Below are 22,443 nucleotides of genomic sequence, written 5' to 3' on the forward strand. Positions count from 1 at the left end.
CAATGCAATGGTTTCGCCTTTTGAAAAGTTTGAGCTATTGGCATTGTAAATGACAAAATTTGTATTTATGTGTTGGTTTTGAAAACAGATAAATAAATGGCATTGTCATTTACAATGCCAATAGTTTAATCTCTGGCAAATGGCACTCATCAAGCTGAGACACTCAGCTGCAGTCACAACTGTGGTTTAGAAAAGACACGGACACGCTGGAAGTAAATATAGTGTTACTGGAAATCACAGCACGCATTAGTCAATTTCCTGGAAGAACCTCGATTCTATTAACTACAGCAGGGTACACGCTGTTTTTGACCGAGCTGACATTTTTGGCCACGGATTTTTTTTTAAATCACAGGAGAGTCATGGCTAAAAACTCAGATGAAAGAATGTTAAGAAAATTCATAAAAATTCCTTTACATTGCTTCAGTTAAACGGATGTTATGGTTACAAATCCCATTAAAATTCATCAATTTTGGCAAGCATTGTATAATTTGCCGAACGCATTAACGCCTGACCTCACATGTGGTCATAGATATCACCACAAATGGCATGGTTCCAATCACTGATGAAAACCATCATCGTCGACATCACTAGAACCAATACAAGGAACCAATACAAGGCAGAGTAATTCAAAACTAACAAAAGTAGTTCACACCAATCAGATGGACAAACAAAGTGTACGTGAAGGAAAATGTGCAGATCGAACTAAACCAAAACACGTTTTTAAGTGATACACATTTATAAAAAACGAAAAATGTGTGTGACTCTTGACCAAATAGAACACTAACTACATGCGGGCTCTTGCAAATGAAATGCAATTCATTTATGTAGGTGACTGGGATGTTTCTAGCCACTGAACAATAAAAGAATCACATAAACTTTTGAGGTTGCATTTTAATGGCACTGGTTATTACCGTCTGCAAAGAATTCCTCGTCCGCATATTTTAAGAAGGGCATTTATAGATGCCAGTCGCACAGGTCTAAGCCTCTGGTGCCATCTGCTGGGAACTGCCACTCAGGCACCTACTGAACAAGAGACGCAAAGGTGTTAGAAAAGAGAGGAGGGAACGGTCAAAACAAATGGCCCTCACCATGGCGCCAAAGGATTTATTTTGTGATGTTATACAGCTCGAACTTGGCTGGTGAGCATCAGAGCGCTTTACAGTAGGACCAGAATAAAAAGTCACATGTGAATCCCAATTACAAACGGACCGAATTAAAACAATGACATAATGCATATCATAGACAGTTTAAGACTGATTAGAGAGTACATTGAGGAGCGGGAGGGGGGACGGAGGAAGGCAGGACAGCAGCAAGCATTCACCAGAGATCGGGGCAAATGACAAAATAAAAGGCGGCCAAAAAAAAAAAAAGTAAACGCCCACCGCCGCAATGACGTTGTCAAAGGGGCAGGATGAGAAAAATCGCCGGAAACTCCCACCAATCGCCTCGCTGAAAGACGGACGCCTCTCTCTTCCAATGGCTAGTCTCCATTTATGGAGCTAGCCAATGGAACAGAGAGGCGGGACTTTTGTCCATACTAGTAAATAAAAGTTTTCGCCTTGCGCGAAAGTCTGCTTGCGCAGCTTTCGGCGAGGCGAAACCTAAAAAGTCCGGGGATCCGTAATAGCCCCGGGCAGTTTGTGTATTGATCGGCGCGGGCCTTTCAGTCTATCAGACAGGGAATTACAGCGGACTGGGAGAGCTGAAATACGGGGAGCCCAGGGCATTAGCGCAGATTTAGTTAAAACACATTTACTGGGGACGAAAGAGCGGGGTTGGAACAGGAGGAGTGGGATCTCAGAATGTTTAAAAATAAGATACAAATTCACGTTTACATACACGTGTTTGTACTTTTCATTAAACTCTACGACCACGCTTCAAATATTCGCATTGGCAAGAAAAGCGAAAAACTCATCGATACTACCAGCCCGTTGTTGTTAAATGCTGGTCGCAATGTATTTGTATGCTCGCTTTTGATGTTTCGAATTTTATGTTTCGATTTTACTGTATAGAGGTTGCAACCTCGGCTGTTTAAAAAACGCACATTCCATCAAATAAAGAGTTGCAAGGCCAAGCGGACGGTGCCCCGCTAGGACCAGTTCAACATGTTTGAATTGTTGTCTCCAACGAGTTCGGACAGTCCAACTGCTTGTGCGCTCCCAAACACTAACCGCCTTGGTCGCCCAGATGAAGACCCATGCGTGAGTTGCGCACATTACTGGTATGTGGAGCAGAAGCTCTGCCACTCGGCTTTCTTCACTGTTCTCAGTCACTGAGGTGACGTAAATGCTCCAAGTCTTTAGTTGCCCTCTCGCTGGGTAAACTCGCTGATTGTCCAAATTCACTTACTCTCTCTTCTCATTCCCAGGCCACTCCGCGAATGTACTCATCTGTTCCCTCAGTCACTGACTCTTACTCATTGTAACTTTCACTCACACTCTCGTTCATTCTCGCACGCCCCATCCCTCACTACCTCGTGCTTATTGAGCAGTGACCCTACACTCATCCTGTTGGTGTCCTTGCGTGTTAACTGCAGTCTGCTCTTTCTGCACGAATCACATTTATAAGTATTCAGTGACTGCAGAAAGAGGTAGGCTTTTCGAGGTGTAGAACCACTATTTAGCATAATGATAACATCTCTGAATATTACACCACGCAACATTTGAAATCAAGTCTTGATCTGCGCACTCCCCTGTTATAATTCCAAATCCCTAAAAAATAATCTGGTTGGGTGCTCATGGGGTATCACTCGCTGATCCGGAGTGTCTTCAATAGTATGTACAGTTGAATTGCATGAGCCAAATGCAATGCTCCCCTGGCACCCCTCTCTGACCCCATATGGGGTTCAATCATTCTTTAACGTTGAACAGTATTTTATCAAGTGAAATCTCCAACTCTTGTAATCATGCCAAAATCACATTTATTGAATGTTTAATCTTCAAATTACGCCTTCCTTTCTTTTCATGAAGGTTTAGTTTCTAGGTGCTCATACTTAATGCATTTCAGACTGAATAGTCTTACATCAGGTTTATTTAACGCTACGGATCAAACAATCAATGTAATTATTGTAATCCATTTTGTGCATGTATAACAAATCAACATAATCACTATCAGTTACTCATCAATAAGTCATTCAAACCATGCCTTTAATTGGCTGACCTGGTTTCCATACCTTTCCTGCGTTCATCGTTATTATATTCCATAGAATATTCAAAATCCACAACATAAACTAAACAAAAAATGAAAAAAAAGTCACTGAAAGTGTCTCTTGCCTATTCCTTCAACACGTTCATTATTCCTAATAATCCAAAATCTCAAATTCCATCTTGTTAACCAAGGTCACCTAGAACCAACTCCGTAGCAAAAACGGCAAATCATGTATTTCAGATGAGCTTACCCTGTATGTTCGTGTTGTTGATTAATTATTTTAATATGTGTAGACTGCCGGTCCAATCTCTCTAAACCTAAGTCCAACGTTTCACTGATTTCTCACGTTATTGTTATACACAGCTCAATGTATGGCGAGATATATATCTGTAAAATTAAAAATCCCTTCATGTGTAATGGGTAACAACTGCGTTTTGAGAATGCATGAATCTCACGGGCATTTACAATTGAAATAACAACAAGCATTTACAATGCAGTAGGTCTCGCAGCATTAAAGTTTGAGTTATTGGCGTTGTGTATGACAATGCGTTGCATACATTTTTTAGCAAACTGAATTGGTGAGCAGTGAGAGTGTGTGCAAGAGTATGCTGTTGCTCACAGCTGTTATTATTCACACAACTCTGATGATGCACCTCACGCACGGGGCTGATGCAGTTATTATTCACACAGCTCTGATGATGCACCTCACCCACGGGCTCACAGTTGTTATTCACACAGCTCTGATGATGCACCTCACGCACGGGCTCACAGTTGTTATTCACACAGCGCTGATGATGCACCTCACCCACGGGCTCACAGTTGTTATTCACACAGCTCTGATGGTGCACCTTAAGCACGGGCTCACAGCTGTTATTATTCACACAGGTCTGATGATGCACCTCACGCACGGGGCTGACACAGTTATTATTCACACAACTCTGATGATGCACCTTAGGCACGGGCTCACAGCTGTTATTATTCACACAGCTCTGATGAGGCACCTTTCGCACCGGGCCGACGCAGTTATTATTCACACAGCTCTGATGATGCACCTCACGCACGGGCTCACAGCTGTTATTATTCACACAGCTCTGATGATGCACCTCACGCACGGGGCATGCGGAAAATAAATCCACCCCACCCCCAATATTTTTGTTTAAATATCCCTCTTTATGCTTTCCCAACGTTGACATGCATGTAGCAATGACTATGATTGAGTACGAAATATACGGAATGTGCACTCAAACCTTTTTAATTTAGTAGGGTAACAGATATACTTGAATTATGTTGATTTTATGTTAAATGTGATTGAATGTATTTTTCTCTCTGATTATTGTTGCTTTTATGGTTGTGTCATGCAAACCGAATAAAGCTTTCTAAACTGAAACTGAGTACGAATTTGACAAAGGGTAATGGAGATTACCAGTAAGGAACCAGGGCATCACTGGACACAACAGACACCTAAATTGTAGACCCCCCTGGAAACATACTATAGATAGTGGCAGCATTGCCAGTTGTTCTCCATCTCATTCGGGCGAGTGCCTGGCAGAGGACTGTTGGCCAAGTTAAAACTCTTGAATACATGTCCAGCACTGCTCAAACAATGAGTAACGTTATCATAAGATAATGTGAACCGTCTTCGAAAAACACAAAAAAGAGGCCCAACACAAACAACAACAAGAAAACAGGTCGGATCAGTCACAATACTGTGGGATATGGTACAAAAGAGGGTGTTGATGGACGGAGCATCTGAATCAATCAAACACTCACACCCAGTCAAAGGATCTGGGTTTAATCCATCACCGTTCTTTAGCCCACTCTACCACCCCAGTTCAGACATGGCTATATGCAAATCAGTCTAACCCTGTGCCTCATGGGAACAGTCCAGCCCAAACTGCCAAGCCATGTCTTCCCTGGACCCGAAACAAGCTTCCGAGGACCGGTTTCTGGCATTCCAGCCGTCTTCAGCCCTGCTTGCTCTAATCCAGTGGCAAAGTGAGCAAGGGACTCACGTCTGAGCATACCCTGCCACACTTATGGCGGCCAAAAGCGGTACAAAAGAGGGTGGTGATGGACGGAGCATCTGAATTAATCAAACACTCACACCCAGTCAAAGGATCTGGGTTTAATCAATCACCGTTCTTTAGCCCACTCTGCCACCCCAGTTCAGACATGGCTATATGCAAATCAGTCTGACCCTGTGCCTCATGGGAACAGTCCAGCCCAAACTGCCAAGCCATGTCTTCCCTGGACCGGAAACAAGCTTCCGAGGACCGGTTTCTGGCATTCCAGCCGTCTTCAGCCCGGCTTGCTTGAATCCAGTGGCAAAGTGAGCAAAAAACGATGGATTTAGGCCCAGATCTTTGTACTGGGGTGAATGTAAGACATTGTTCTGCATTCTGTCCATCAACTGTGTTTTTTGCAATTTTCACCCCGAGTGGGCTGGGTATGCTCAGACGTGAGTCCCAGGCTCTCCACATCACTGGAGTCAAGCTATCCAGGCTGAGGAAGGCTGATAGCCAGAAACCGGTCCTTGGATGCTTGATTCCGGTCTAGGAAAGACATGGCTTGGTAGTTCGGGCTGGACTGTTCCCATGAGGCACAGGATCAAGGCTGATTTGCATATAGCCAGTGTCTGACCTAGGGTGGTGTGGAGAGCAAAAAAACGATGGATTTAGGCCCAGATCTTTGTACTGGGGTGAATGTAAGACATTGTTCTGCATTCTGTCCAACTGTGTTTTTTGCAATTTTCACCCCGAGTGGGCTGGGTGTGCTCAGAAGTGAGTCCCAGGCTCTCCACATCACTGGAGTCAAGCTATCCAGGCTGAGGAAGGCTGATAGCCAGAAACCAGTCCTTGGATGCTTGATTCCTGTCTAGGAAAGACATGGCTTGGTAGTTTGGGCTGGACTGTTCCCATGAGGCACAGGGTCAAGGCTGATTTGCATATAGCCAGTGTATGGCCTAGGGTGGTGTGGAGAGCAAAAAAACGATGGATTTAGGCCCAGATCTTTGTACTGGGGTGAATTTAAGACATTGTTCTGCATTCTGTCCATCAACTGTGTTTTTTGCAATTTTCACCAAGAGTGGGCTGGTATGCTCAGACGTGAGTCCCAGGCTCTCCACATCACTGGAGTCAAGCTATCCAGGCTGAGGAAGGCTGATAGCCAGAAACCGGTCCTTGGATGCTTGATTCCGGTCTAGGAAAGACATGGCTTGGTAGTTCTGGCTGGACTGTTCCCATGAGGCACAGGGTCAAGGCTGATTTGCATATAGCCAGTGTCTGACCTAGGGTGGTGTGGAGAGCAAAAAAATGATGGATTTAGGCCCAGATCTTTGTACTGGGGTGAATGTAAGACATTGTTCTGCATTCTTTCCATCAACTGTGTTTTTTTACAATACTGTGGGATGGCTCATCAAACACCTGGTGTCTTAGTCCCATGGAGTCCAAAACACCACATGGTAGCCAGGTAAGTGTGAGTTTCAATAGTGAGCTAGAGTTTGGCACAGCCACGCTCCAATTGCCTCGTTACCTTGTCTGACGCCTCCTCAGTGGCAAATTTAGCATTGACAGCAGTGCTGCCGTGTGAGCAAGAGCTAGAACGGGATACCTGTTTCAGCAGGCATACACGGCAACTATTTTACCCCTAAACCCACCTGTCAGGAAGGAGACTGAGACTTCACAGGGAGTCAATAAAAGGGCAGGAATATCAAAGGGGAAGGACACGACCAGCCAACGAGTGATAGAGGAAGTGGGCGGCCTTAAAGTACTCAACAAATCAGACAAGGGCACCAGTGATGACGAGAGGGGGAGGAGCTCACGCTATGTAGCCAATTGGAGAGGAAAGAGGCGGTGTTACAGAGTCAACACATTGTACACAGGAAGGAAAGCGAAAGTATCCTACAGCATGTGGAGGTAGTGGAGACCTTGGGTAGATGAGTTGAGAATGAAAGGAAGGGTCGTATATTCCTCTTGAGCATCGGTTGTGACCACAGCAAGGGAAGCCTTGACAGGGTGAACGAGAAGCGGCGGGGGGGCCCTGGCGCTCCCGGGCCCCGGCGAAGAGAGGGTGCCTGCAGGAAGGGCTGGAGACGGTGTGCGGGACTGAACTTAACCCCTTACTGCAGGAGGTGGCCGTCAGAGAGGAGGCAACGACAGCCTGGGCCGGGGGCTGTAGCCTCAGAACTGGTACAGGTACTTAGTTGTAGGGGGGAGGGAGGGTGCGCTTGTGTGTGTGTGTGTGCGCGCGCCTGTGTGTATGTGGGCGGCGGCGGGGGGGGTCTCTATGTGTGTGTGCGTGTGTGTAGGTGCGCTAGTGTGTGTGTCTCTGTGTGTGTGCGGCGGGGGTCTATGTGTGTGTGCGTGTGTGTAGGTGCGCTCGTGTGTGTGTCTCTGTGTGTGCGCATGCGTGCAGGGGGAGGTGTGGCTGTATGGTACGGCTTTCCAGGAGAGGAGACAGGAGCTGGCCACAGCGAGCGCTTTCGTGTGCGCGTGGCCCGTTCAATTCGGAGCGCGCGGCCAGCTCCTGTCCCCTCTCCTGGAGAGAAGAATCCCTAACAATAGGTCTCTGGCGAGACCGCGCTTCGCGCGGTTCAACGCCGCGAGACCTAAAAATGTGCATGGAGCGTTCCCTTATTTCTTAAGAAAAATTGCTTGTCAACGTTGAAGAATGATTGATCCCCATATGGGGCTACTGTGGAGTAGAATGAGGTGAGTCGACCCCAAGCCTATTAATGCCAGTTATCCTGACTGGAGGGAGTGTATATACTTAAGTCGCAGTAATAGAGTTAAGTAGACTTAAGTCGCAGTAATAGAGTTTAGGGTGCTTTGGGCGTTATTTTGAGAGGTGCATTAGGCTTGGCATTTAAATATTTTGCCCGGCTTACAAAACCTACGTACAAACATAAAGAGTCAAGTACGGGGATTTGGGCTGAAACCAGAGCTAGTTATAACAGAGCTCAGCTGAATTGCAGACTGGGCTAAGCACTGGGCATCTGCAGTCTTTATTTTACTTATTTACGCTGTTTTCTATAGAATCATTTAAACCTCCGCTTTGGCGTCAGTGCACTTTAGAAATGGAAACAAAGCAAACAAAATATACAAAATAACAAAGGTAATTTAATATACATGATCTGAAGAAAGGAATGCATCAACACAATTAATCATAAAAGAAATCGGCACATAAATGAGGTCCTTATTCAAGCACTAATGTTGCATATTATGCAATAACATAATTTAAGCACTTATAACCCATTTATATAAACTTTTCAAAATGGCTGAAAAGTACTGAGTGCCTGAGCATTTCTGAAGTGCTGTATCGCTAGTCTTTACAAAGTATAATCTAAGGAAGAGTTAGACACAAACACCCTAACATTAAAGTGACCACGTGTCTGCTACTTACATGGACAGTCTATGAATTAAACCTTACAACCGGGATTGGCTTCTTTAACAACAAGCATTTACAATGCAATAGGTATCGCATTTACGTGACTTTAAGCTATTGGCATTGTAAATTACTATGCCTTTTATTTATGACTATATTTTGAGAACAAGGGTACCCCATAAAGCGAACCTGGGGTGAGTATATATTTTTAAAGGAACAATGGTTCAAGGGTGGCCTGATAAGGCCCTGAAAGAAGTGAAGCGAATAATTAATTAACGCTAGGGAGCTAAAGATGTAGGTTCTTATAGAATCTTTTATTTACTTTATTTTTTATTTACAATTATTATAGTACTTTTCAGGTGCTCAAGTGAGTGACAAGGTGAAGAACGTGACATAAGTGAACAAAGTGAAAAACAAAATGTCACACAACAACAAGGCTTAAAAGCACAGAGATATATACAATGAAGTGGGTGTATTTCCTTGGGTAAATCGACGACGTTTCGATCTATGTAAGTTTAGATCATCATCAGGACTGATGAGCCTCCTGAAACTCAGGGTAGTTGTATCCGACAGAAAATTATTTTGACACAGGCTACATGGTATTTCAGTAATTTGCCAGAGAAAGGGTTTCGTTATATTAAAAAATAATTTCTCAAGGGGTCCAGATTGTGCTTGATAAAAACTGCTTCGAAAAGGTCCTATTTGAGCTGAGGGTGTTATTAACTGTAGTGGTCGAAGTGATCCGAGTAGCGCTCAATTGTATTCAATTAGGTGAGGGTCCTACCAGAACTCAATTTTAATTCCAGCCGGGGCGTTTCTAGGGGGTCCGAGTAGCGCTTTTGTCGTTACGGGGACGAGTAAATTGTTAACATACGCCTGGAGTTAATCGCGGCGTCACCACGGCTGTACAGGGGAGCCCGAGTGCTTCGCTGTGCAGCAGCTCTCTGACCTTTTCGAAGTGAGTTTCAGGAGGCTCATCAGTCCTGATGATGATCTAAATTTACATAGATCGAAACGTCGTCGACTTACCCAAGGAAATACACCCACTTCATATTCATGTATATATCTCTGTGGTTTTAAGCCTTGTTGTTGTGTGACATTTCGTTTTTCACTTTGTTCACTTATGTCACGTTCTGCACCTTGTCACTCAATTGAGCATCTGAAAAGTACTATAATAATTGTAAATAAAAAAGAAAGTAAATAAAAGATTCTATAAGAACCTACATCTTTAGCTCCCTAGCGTTAATTAATTATTCGCTTCACTTCTTTCAGGACCTTATCAGGCCACCCTTGAACCATTGTTCCTTTAAAAAGTAAAAAAAAAATATATATATATATTTTTATTTATGACTAGCAGCCCGTTCCGACGTTGTCCGGGTATGAATTGCTGCTGGCCAGTAGTATATTGTTTTGTAGGATTTCGTTTTCATAGCATTTCTTATCTGTGACAGGCCTGTGAAACGCTCCGATTCACAGTGCACTGCTGATGCACTTAAGAGTGCGCGTTCAGTAGTGTGTGAACTCGAGTTTCCCTACTTTATTTTTCCTTGCAATATTATATAGCGCGAACTCGACAACATGGCATAAGCACAATTTACATTACAGAAGAACACATTCATTTGTGGTAGGCACGGAGAGACAAAGCGATTTGCCTGGAATTACAGGATGTTGAGCTGATGCCGAGATTCGAACGTAGCTCCCCAGCTCTAAAGTTCGCAATTCTAGAACTTGTGGCGGGATGTGTGTCTAAAAGTGTATGTCGGGGGCATGGCCAAGATGGCGGAGTGAGAGGACGCTTCTTTCGCAGCTCCCCGATCCGAATAGGCCCAAGCCCTGAAATATAGCCTCTTCTCCCCCCCGCTGGCGTTCAGCAGCGCTGGGAGAGGTGGTGTAACCTGGAGCGAAGACTTCGGCCGGGAACTGGCCTCGGATTGGCCTCAGGACAGCCCGCCGGACGGCATCGGAGGTCAGGACCTGGAGATGGAGGAGACAGAGGCCGGCCTCCGAGAAACTGTAGAAGGCGATACGACCAGCCGCACACCGCGCTAAACCTCGGCCCGGTGTGCACCGACGGGGGACGGAAAGACTCTACGGAGCCCAAACTGGAAGGCGGCTTGCGACCCGGAGAGTGGGTCCGGGCTGGAGGAAACACTGCAGGGCGGTACTTGAGGCCGAAACTTCGGCCTAGACAGCCGGGCGCTCACTGGAGGTGATCCGAAGCCGACGGAGACAAAGCCCGGAGTTCCGCCCTTGGTCCTGAGAACCTGGTCCCCCCTGGAGCTCCCCCGGACTAAGAGGCAGAAAGAAGATACAGCGGGGACCCCGTGCGACCTGGGGGGCTCAGGAAGTGAGGACCGGCCCACACTAGCCGGCCGGCTACTGCTCCACCCGAGGCGCCGGAACGCGGCTGTGCCGGAGTAGCCACCGAGAGAGACGGCCCGAGCGGCCTCCAGCGGCCTGCACGCCCGGGGGGTGCCGAGACGGACCAGTGGGCTCGTGGCGCAGACCACGACCAGGGCCTACCGAGGCCTAGCAGTGACGACGGGCACAACGGCAGCACCGGGGATCGCAGTTGCGGCCCACCAGCAAGGACTCTAACGGAGGCTCTTCGGAGCGAACCGAGCCCAACTACTCGTCACAAGGCAGAGTACCCAGCGGTGTTGGCCGCGTCCGGAGACCAGCGGGGCCCAGCAGGAAAGACGAGCAGTGCAGCAGTGCTTGGAGTCGCGGATGCGGCCTCGTGGCGTAGGCACTGGAGGCGAATCTCCCGAGCATACCGTTGATATCTGGCGAGGATTTCCCAGTAGATCACGGAAGACATCAGGAGAGCCTGAAGTAGCGGACCGGGTGGACCGAGGGATCTGGCCTGCATCCATTCCACGATAGCGACCAACAGGAGTAGCAAAAAAGGGGACCGCACTCTCCCGGAGATGCTCAACAGGACCCAGCAAAGAGGAGACAGGGGACAACTGTCACCGAGCTCCGCCGGGGGATCGCATAACACGTGCGGAGGGGAGCCACCGGTCACTAGAACCTTCCTGGAATCACTATTTAGCACCCTAAGGGACGATTTTCAAACGCTGAAGCAGGAAGTGGCGGGAGAGGTACGGGAGGTGCGCAGAGAAGTGGACAGCCTGGGAGAGCGAGTAGCCACGTTGGAAAGCACAAACCACCGACTTAACGAGGACATTGTACAGCTGCAACAGGAGGTGTTGCCCCTGCGGGACCAGCATCTGGATCTCCAAACGCACAACGAGGACCTTGAAAACAGGTCTCGCGAAATAACATTCGGGTCCGGGGAATTCCATCTACAGAAGAGGGCATGGATGTGGCCGACTACCTACAAGACCTGTTCAGGGCGACCTTGGGCGAACCAGCGGAGTTTCCCGTCCGGATTGACAGGGCGCATAGGGTGGGACCACCGAGGCGAGCATCGGCGCCACCACCGGACATTTTGGCCTTTCTCCCAGACTTCCCGCTGAAAGAGCGCATTTTGGCCGAGGCGCGAAAGCAACCTTCCTTCACCTTTCGCGGTCACTCTGTTGCTCTGTATCAGGACTTGTCAGAAGCGTAAAGCATTTAAGATAGCGACTGATTTTTTGAGAGAGCATGAAACGTCCTATGCCTGGGGACACCCCTTCCGCCTCATTTTTAAGTGGAATGGCACGATGCACCAATTACGATCACTGCAGGAGACATGCGAGGTTCTGGGAATCACAGCAGAGGAGGAAGAAACAGCTACGCCAAGCCAGAGACGCGGCCCCAGAGACAGGTGGCAAAGGGTATCGAGGAGACAAGCACCTGCCACCCCCCTGAGACCAGACTCACCCACCATTGGAGCCAGCATGGCGAATGCTGTTTCCGAAGTGGCCAGAGACACGGCTTCCAATGGTGATGTTGCGATGACGGCATAAAAAACGCTCCGGGGGGAGAACATCACAGCCTTACTGATATTGCAGGTTTGGTGTCCTGGGAGGTGGGGGGCCGTGGGGAGGAGTAAGTGGCCGGACGTCCACTTAGGTAATTCACCCCAGACTTGTCCACTTGGGACATGACTGGGACTAAAAGTTGTTGGAGTTCCAGGGGAGTGCAGAAGGGAAGGAAGGGAGGGGGGTGGAAGAGGTTAGTTGTTTGCAAGAGGGGGTTGTTGTGGGGAATGTGGGGGAGGGGGGGGAGGATGGGGAAGGGCAGTTCAAGGGAAGTTCAGGGGGAGTTGGGGGGAGAGGGGTGGGGACCGTCCAGTGCTTTTGATGCATCTACTCTGGCCTAACAGTGCTCCTGCACACTACATACCTCAGAGCCGCCCCACCTGGGCCATGATTCAGTACTTGCGCTACATTTCTACCCACACCGATGACAGCCCTTAAGGTCGTCACCCTTAATGTGAAGTGGTTGAATAACCAAGTCAAGAGGAGGGCAGTTCTGTCTCAGCTAGAAAACACACAAGCAGATATCTGTCTTTTGCAAGAGACCCACCTGCTAGCCCGTGATTGCCAGAGGATGCAATCTCACAAATTCCCAACACAATTTTTCTCCTCCAACACTACCAAGACAGCTGGGGTTGCAATCCTAGTGTCCAGAACATTTAACGGGGAGGTTTTACATAAATTTGCATAACAAAAAGAGAGACTCCTAGCATACAGGGTTAAGTCAGGAGGTCTGGTGTTTACCATTGGGTTGATAGACAGCCCCAACGAGCATCAAGAGCGATTTCTCAACTCGGCCTTAGTGGACATTACCGCCACCTCAGATAGGCACATTATCATAGGGGGGGTCCTGAATATGGTCTTCGACTCGTCCTTAGACAGATCAGCGCAGAGGCACCCGCAGACGGGGGAGATTTCACAGGTGGGCAAATCCCAATTGGAGGAACTGGATCTCCACGACCTCTGGCGCCGCCTCCATCCCACCGACAGAGACTACTCCTATTACTCACATGCACATAAGACCTATGCGAGACTGGACCACCTCTTGGTCACAGGGCCAGTCTGTGACCTAGCCACAGCCTCTGAAATATGGGTTCTCTCCTTATCAGACCATGCGCCTGTCACAGGCACATTTCGCCTACCGTCAGTGTCCCTTTCGCGCGGAGTCTGGCGCTTCAGGGATACTCATCTGCATAAAAAAACGGTGGTGAAGCACATAATGGACTCGGTCCGTGATTATCAGACCCACAATGATAATGCCGACACCTCCCTGGCGACGCAGTGGGCAGCATTGAAGGCGTTGCTCCGGGGGGAATTTATAGCAATATCGTCAGCGGAGAACAGAGAGCGGCAACATAAGCGAGACGAACTCACGCACAAAGTACGTGAGCTGGAACAGGTACATCAGCGAACGGGAGCCCCTAGAATCTGGAGGCAACTCAAGGCAGCAAGGAAACTCCTGTCAGCCCTGGATACGGATAGAGCGGAGTATGCAGCGTTACGTTTGAAACATGCGTACTACACGAGTGGAGACAAGTACGGCCGGCTTCTGGCGAACAAACTCCGAGTGGCGCATCAGCGGCATTTAGTGAAGGAGCTGTCGATCTCCGACGGAGAGACGGCTACGGAGGACAGCCAGATAGCGGAGGTTTTCCGTCAGTACTACGCAAAACTATACACGGGCGAGCCCCCGTCGGCTCGGGCGGCGGCAGATTATCTGGACTCGTTTGACCTTCCCTCCCTCACTCCGGAGCAAGCGGAGCACCTAGAAAGGGACATTCGGGTCGAGGAGGTGATTTCGGCCATCTCTAAACTCAAACACGGAAAGGCTCCGGGCGCAGACGGTTATACATCACTCTTCTATAAAACATTCTGCCCCACGCTGGCGCCTATCCTCACCCGCCTCTTTAATTAATTTTCCGCTCCTGGAGCTATCCCACCGGATCTACTCCAGGCAACCGTGTCGGTCATCCCCAAACTAGGGAAGGACCGGACTCACTGCAGCTCATACAGACCGATCTCTCTTTTGAACATTGATCTCAAGCTGTACACTGGGATCCTGGCGGCTCGGCTGGCACTTCATCTGCCGGGACTGGTGGACCCGGACCAGGCAGGTTTGTCCCCGGGAGGCAGACGGTAGACAATACCAAGAGAGTGGTTCATATCCTGGAGAAGGCCTCCCGGATTCCTGGGGAGAGAATGCAACTGGCTGTAGACGCGGAGAAGGCGTTCAACCGGGTACATTGGCCTTATTTAGAGCAGGTCCTGTCGAAGGTGGAAATAGGGGAGAAATGTTGCACCTTAATATTCAATTGCTACAGGTTTCCATCTGCGGTGGTACGGGTGAATGGCTACAGCTCTCAGAGGTTTGCGATAGAGAGAGGCACCAGGCAGGGGTACCCATTATCCCCGCTGCTCTTCGCACTCTATATGGAGCCCCTTGCCTAAAGGATACGCCAAAACCCGAATGCGAAGGAATACGGATGGGGAGGTATACCCACACAATTAGCCTCTACGCAGATGACATAATACTGACACTAGCTGATCCAGGGAGGGCACTCCCAGCATGTGTCGCAGAGCTAGAGGCTTTTGCAGCTGTCGCAGGATTCAAAATTAATATGGGGAAGTCGGCGGCCCTCGATGTGTCGTTGACCGCTGCCACGAGAGCCGAACTACAGGACCTCTTCCCCATGCACTGGTCTCGAGACCTGGTGCCTTATCTGGGCATCATATTGACGCCCACCTTGCCCGCTATGGTGGCCGCCAACTATGGAGCCCTGGGAAAGAAAATTAAAGAGGAACTAGGGCGTTGGAGCAGAGGCACACTATCTTGGCTAGGCAGGATAGCCGCGGTAAAGATGACGATCCTGCCGCAGGTTCTATACCTATTCGGGGCTCTACCGCTCCAACCCCCGAAAGGGTGGATCCAGCAGACTCAAGTGGACCTTGCTCGCTTCATCTGGCAGGGCCGCAAACCCAGGCTAAAGAGGGCCTTATCCACGCTGGCCCCGGAGGCAGGGGGACTAGGTATACCGGATTTACGCAAGTATTTCCAGGCGGCACAACTGCGATATCTTGTGAAGTGAAGTAGATGGGAGTCAGATAAACACTGGCTTTTCCACGACCAGGCGGTGGCGGGCCGGCCTCTACAGGAGGTACCCTTTTTACGTAGGGCTCACCGTCCCCCAATCTGTACGCGTCTTTCATCACGCGAGTCCCGATGAAAGTATGGGATGCCACTAATGTTGGGCATGATCTTACCACGTTCCCCTCGCCGTTCACGCCATTGGTCGAGAACCCGGACTTTAATTCCGGGATGGAACAGGGGGCCTTTACGCACTGGCGGACTGCGGGATGCAGAACACTGTTCCATATGTATACTCTAGATGGCGTCATCCCGTTTCAGGATTTCAGGCGAGACTATCAGCTACCCGAAACGGAGAGAATGCGGTATATACAAGTGCGCCACTGGGCGCTGCAGCCGCAGGTACGTGAATCAGCAGACAGGATGCTCCTACCTTATGAGAAGTGGCTTGTGACGCGCACCTCCGACACTAAATTAATTTCGGATCTCTACAAATTCTTGCAGCCTCCTTCCTCTCATCTTTATAATCCGGGCAGGGAACGTTGGGAGCAGGAATTGGGGAGGACATTGAGTCACACAGTGTGGGACCAGATTTCATACCGAGCACGACATTCCGCATACCACACGGGACTTACGGACACGTTCACAAAGGTATCCACCTACTGGTACTACACACCAGAAAGATTGCATGAAATGAACCGTAACATTGAGAACACGTGCTGGCGGGCTTGTGGACAGATAGGCACACTTACACATGTTCTGTGGGACTGCCCCCTGTTGTGCCGCTACTGGAAAGAAGTCTTGGACGAGATTGATACACACTTTGACATCGAACTGCCACGCTTCCCTACGGACCAGATTTCATACCGAGCACGACATTCCGCATACCACACGGGACTTACGGAAACGTTCACTAAGGTATCCACCTACTGGTACTACACACCAGAAAGATTGCATGAAATGAATCGTAACATTGAGAACACGTGCTGGCGGGCTTGTGGACAGATAGGCACACTTACACATGTTCTGTGGGACTGCCCCCTGTTGTGCCCCTACTGGAAAGAAGTCTTGGACGAGATTGATACACACTTTGACATCGAACTGCCACGCTTCCCTACGTATGTACTGTTGGGCTTGCCCAACCGGCTGATGTACCCTCTAAAGTCTCGTAGGGGCAGGCAGATTGCAATAGCACTGGGCTCAGCAGTTCAAAATATCCTCATACACTGGCGCACCACCACACTCCCCTCCACCACGGGTTGGCTGCATAGATTATGGCATGTTCTGGGCATGGAGAAGTTGTCGCTCACGGTGGCAGGAGAGGTGGAGCAGTTTAATGACCTGTGGCAGCCGTTTCACTCACTACTGGTTACGGAATTTAAAGAACTCACATGTCCACGATACCTTCGATTGTTGCGATTAACATCACCTGTAGATTCAGCTGATCAATGAGTCTCAGATTGGAACCAGCTGAGAGGGGAAGGCGGCGTAGGAGAGGTGAAGTGGGAGGGCGAATTTAGCACTGGACGGGGAGGGAAAGGGAGGGGTCCGGGGGGATGGGAGTGGAGGGAGGAGTTATGAGGGAGGTTGTTTATTTTTGTGTTATTTTCGCAGCATACGCACCTAGCGCTGCACCCGGATGGGCATTTAGATTGAAAAGTCTTTGCGCGCTGGATGCGCTCCTACATGGCTGTGCCATGGCACTGATTTCTTGCGACAACTGTTTTATATTTTTGTAAATGTCTCAATAAAATGCTTTAAACCTAAAAGTGTATGTCGGTGTTGGCCACCGATGAGAGAGACCTGTGCATTTTTCAAATCGGTGTTGAAAAAATATGAGTATGTTGCTGGAGATGTGGACCTCCGTGCCACCAATGTACTTACCGGGGGAGGGTAAACACCCATTATTCCGCAACTTTCTTTCCGCATACCATCACTCGGCATACTTTCATTACGAAAGTACCATGACTCCGCAATGCCATTATAACACATGGCATTACATTTTATATGCTTTTACCATGCATACATTTACAACGAAATTCGTTGTAAATGCATGAATGGTTAAAAGCATGTTTTTTTTTAATGTTTGGATAAGGTAAGTATGGGTATAGGGGTATATGTTTTGGGGTACTGAGGGATATGTTTTGGGGTGTTTGGGTATTTTAAGTGTTCGGATATAGTTTTTTTTTTTTATATATTTTTATTGCAGATTCACAGGAAGCCACTAACAATCAATCAAATGTTCCAGGTATTCATCATAAATAGCGCATCTCATCATCGGCAGAAGGATACACGGCCATTTAGCCCACATCCCGGAGGTCGGGCGGCGAGTGAGAATAGAGCGCTGTAGGCACCAACTCACATACAAATGTGGGCTTTCATAGGGCATTCCGAGTATCTGCTGTTTCTTTCCTTTTTGGCAGAACTCCCCCCCCAATGAACAATAAACACAGGTATCATATCCTCATCAAATATATGCAAAAGATAAATTAGCAGCAAATTACACTTCCATTCCCCCCCCTCGTTCCTCTACTGCCAGCAATGTCTTTCATAGTTCTGAGCCATAAAACACTGGTGTCCTACGCCATTCCGCAGGTTTAGAATGTATCGTCGCATCCTTTGTAGAAATGTCCCGCTTGTCCCGGTGTCCCGTCCCATACTCATTGTCGGAAGCCCCCCCTCACAGCCCCCCATCCAGCTCATGATAGTGTCTCCACTTAGACCAAACTCTGCGGAATTTTTTGGGACATCCCCTAGCCTTATAGGTCACCCTCTAGGCCGCCATGTATAGATCTAACCCTCTCCTCCATTCTTCCAGATCCGGAGGTTCCGGTGCTCCCCAATGCTTTGCGATGTCCCTTTTCGCAACAACCAGTGCAAGAACTAGAAATGTAAGGAGTGGGCGGGTCAAGTCCACATCATTAGTCATGCCCAACAGTGCCAGCTTGGGATCGTGCGGGATCGAAGCCTCTAGCACTTCCTCTAATTCCTTGAATACCTGGGTGCAGTATATTTGTATTATGGCACATGACCATATTGTGTGGTAGAAATCCCCCTCTCCCCTATGGCATCTAAGGCATCGCGGGTCCTCTACCCTCCCCATTTTGCTTAGCCGTAGTCTGTCGTAGTAGGTTCTATGGAGTACATTAAATTGAATAAGCCGTAGTCGTGACTTGATTGCCACCTCCCGGGGATGCATCAACACTATCTCCCAGTCCAAGTCTTTCATCTCGCCTACCTCAGCCTCCCACGTGGCCCTGAGTTTTGCCAGATCTCCCAGCATATGATTAGTTAACGTTTTGTACGTCAGGGAGACCGCTTTTTCCGGTATCTGTTCCTGCAGGAACCTCCCCTCCAGTGGTGCATACTCAGGGATGTCTGTGAGTGTGATGTGTTGGGCTCGCCAAGCGTGTCGTAGTTGGATATACTTGAACTGTTGTGTGGTATGTAACCAATAGTAGGCCTCCAGGTTTGGAAGCAAAATCCCTCCACTATACTGATGTCTCTGAAGCGTTGACAAAGCCACTCTGGCATGCTTTCCCAGCCAAAGGAAACTTATGTCCTGTCCTGGGATAAGACTGGAAGGGGAGGGAGGTGGGGAGCGGGTGGGAGGAGGGGTTCTCAGTTTGTTTGGGTAGGGGGTTGGGTGGGAACAGTTGGGGGAGGGGGGAACAATTCAGTTGGAAAAATGCAGGAACACGCACTGAGCATCCATACCACCTACACATGCCAGAGTCTTACCACATGCAACCGCCACGTATTCCAATGGCAAGTACTGCAGTCACACCACAGGAGGGAGATAGGAGATTGAGCATCCTGACATGGAATGTCAATGGTCTGGGCTCCAGGATCAAGAGAGGCCTAGTGAACGCTTACATTAAAAAGGTGGACCCGGACATCACCTTCTTGCAGGAAACACACCTCAAAGGTACCCAATGCGCCTTCATTGCTAGAGGTCGACACAGGGTTCTGGCACATGCGGGCTACACGTCTGACTCCAGAGGGGTGGCAGTCATCGTAAAAAAGTCCTCACCGTTCTGCATCACCCGCACTTGGCTTGCACCACAGGGAACATACGCTGGAGTTCAGGGCACCTGGAACAAACGCACTTATACGCTCATCTCGGTCTATGCACCACCTAAACTACAGTCCCGTACACTCACAGCGCTTGCTAACATACTCCTAGACACAGCTGACACTATACAAGTGGTGGGAGGCGACTTTAACGATGTTATGAACATCGGCCTTGATAGATCTGGAGACACAGCGAGAGGCGAGCACCTGACCACACTGTGCAATCATATGCCTACTATAGGCTTACAGATGTATGGAGGTGGCTCCACCTGACACAGCAAGCCTACTCATACTACTCTGGGGCACACAGGGTGTTCTCGCGACTCAACTATATTTTTATGTCCCGCCAGTATTTGAGTGCAGACGCTATTGCAGAATATAGGGCTAGGGGCAGGTTTGGGTTTTGGGGTACAGGGGTATTTTTAGGGTTCAAGGCTAGGTTTTGGGGTACAAGGGTGTTTTAGGGTTCAGGGGTAGGTTTGGGTTTTGGTGTACAGGGTTGTTTTTATGGTTCAGGGCTAGATTTGGGTTTTGGGGTACAGGGTATTTTTTGGGTTCAGGGGTAGGTTTGGGTTTTGGGGTACAGGGGTATTTTAAGGGTTCAGGGCTAGGTTTGGGGTACAGGGGTATTTTAAGGTTCAGGGGTAGGTTTGGGTTTTGGAGTACAGGGGTATTTTTAGGGTTCAGGGCTAGGTTTGGGTTTTGGGGTACAGGGGTATTTTTAGGGTTCAAGGGTAGGTTTGGGTTTTGAGGTACAGGGGTATCTATAGGGTTCAGGGCTAGGTTTGGGTTTTGGGGTACAGGGTAAATTTATAGGGCTAAGATGGGTTAGTGTTTAAGGGTGTTGGGGTATTTTAAGGATTAAGGGTGGGTTATGATTATGGGGTGCAGGGTGGACACCCGGAGCTGGAATGTACAGAACCTGGGAAGAAAAAACAATGAAATATTGGGCACAACGCTCGCTTTTTTTTTCTGTAATCCCGCACCCCGCCCACGCCCCCAGCACACGATATGAGACATGGCATGAAGGGCGGAACGTACCACACGCCCCCAGCGTTTTTCACGCCCCCAGTACACGCCTACAGCACAACGCAGACACGCCCACAAGGGACTACTTTGCTGGCACGCTTCTTTTACCTTTTAAATGTATATGGTGGGCGTCTGCATAGCCTATGTCCTTCTGCTGCAACTGACCTTTCCAACGCTGTATTGGGTGTTGTGATTTGTGCTGTGGTTCCGGAGATTACCCGCCTCAAAGGTTTGGAATCTCTCTTTATTATATTAGTATAGATTTAAAAACGAAAACAAAAATAAAAGGCTTTACCATTTGCAATGTCAACAGCTTAAACTCGTTTTCACTTATTTTATCTTTAATCCTACCTTTTTCTACGCAACTTTTTAATAATGGAAATAAGCAAACTTCCTTTGATATCGTAACATTTTGACGATGTTTACAAATCTGCACCAGATCCTTGGAATATTAAACACATTTTTCAAAAACGATGTGTGCATTGTGTCTTCTGTGATTTTTTTACTCTGCTCCACACTTACTCAATTCACTAAAATGTGCGGTAGTGGACAGATCACTACATTTCCTTGTGCCTCGTGTCCACTACCTGTGAAAAATAGATGCGGTTCGAAGCACTCCAACGCCACTGTTAAGCGCCATATCAATTAACTGTCGGACAGGACTTGTTTATTTGGGTGTTTCTTTTTTTGTTTAAAAGTTACATGGGAATTACTTTACCTAACAATCACTTCACGTTTAAATGGTACTCTCCGAAGACCGAAGTAGGGGTAGAGTGTATTTATTTGGCGCAAGAGGTACGTTTTTTCTGCTCTGGTTTGTGTCTCTGTGTAGCAGAGTTATGTGTATAGCGTTGACAAGCTCAGTGGTAGGTTACATAAAAAGCGCATTAATCTGCAGAGCTGCCAGTGTTTTGTTCCCAGGTGTTCATTCCCGCTGTGGCCTCAACTTAGAGACTGTGACCAGGTAATAATACAGGACAGGGTGGCTTCAATAACATAGTGTGACATCACCTAACCTAAAGTGAGGTTATAGCATGAAATAAATAACACAGCATCATACCACTACACGCAACATCATTCAACTGCACATAATTATACTCTACTCAATACCACATAAATACAGCCCACATAAACCACTGTCACATAGCAACAATCCACATAGATACTATAGACTATGCCACACAATTCCAATCAGCATAATTCTACTCAACGCTACAGTTTCACCCCACACAATTCAACTCCACACCTTTCCATTTCACACCACATAATTGGACACCAAACCAAATCATTCGACTCGAACAACACAATTACACAACACACCACATATATCCAATTCATAGCACAAAATTCCACATCATGCCACAAAATTCAACACACCAAATAATTAAACTCCACGACATACCACACCACAACACAAAATACCATTACACATAATCACACTTCATAAACTCACAATCCCATTCCATATAATTCCACTATGCTCAATACCACATAATTAATATCCACACAATCCCACTGTACACTATGCCACTGAATTCCACTACACAAATCCACTCCACACCACACAATTCCACAACTAACAATACCAATTCAACCCACATAATTCCCATTCACACCACATGGATTCATCCACTCCAAACAAAAACATATGGCTAAAAGACATTGTCATTTACAAGGCCAATAGCTCTAACTCTCACAAATGCGAGACCGTTGCATTGCAAATGCTTGTTATTAACTGTTGTTCGATTTGTAGAGTGTCTTGTGTATTTCTTCTTCAGTTGTTTTGGTGTAGTTTAAATG

General features: G+C 48.0%; 1 protein-coding gene across 2 annotated transcripts in view; it reads left to right on the top strand.

Moving 5' to 3' along the window:
- LOC147706850 (exportin-5-like) overlaps positions 1-22,443 on the top strand; it is a 2,308,032-nt gene that overhangs the window by 1,454,618 nt on the left and 830,971 nt on the right. The window lies entirely within an intron of this gene.

The sequence above is a fragment of the Lissotriton vulgaris genome, chromosome 6 (assembly GCF_964263255.1).
Source record: "Lissotriton vulgaris chromosome 6, aLisVul1.2, whole genome shotgun sequence".
NCBI classification, from domain to species: domain Eukaryota; kingdom Metazoa; phylum Chordata; class Amphibia; order Caudata; family Salamandridae; genus Lissotriton; species Lissotriton vulgaris.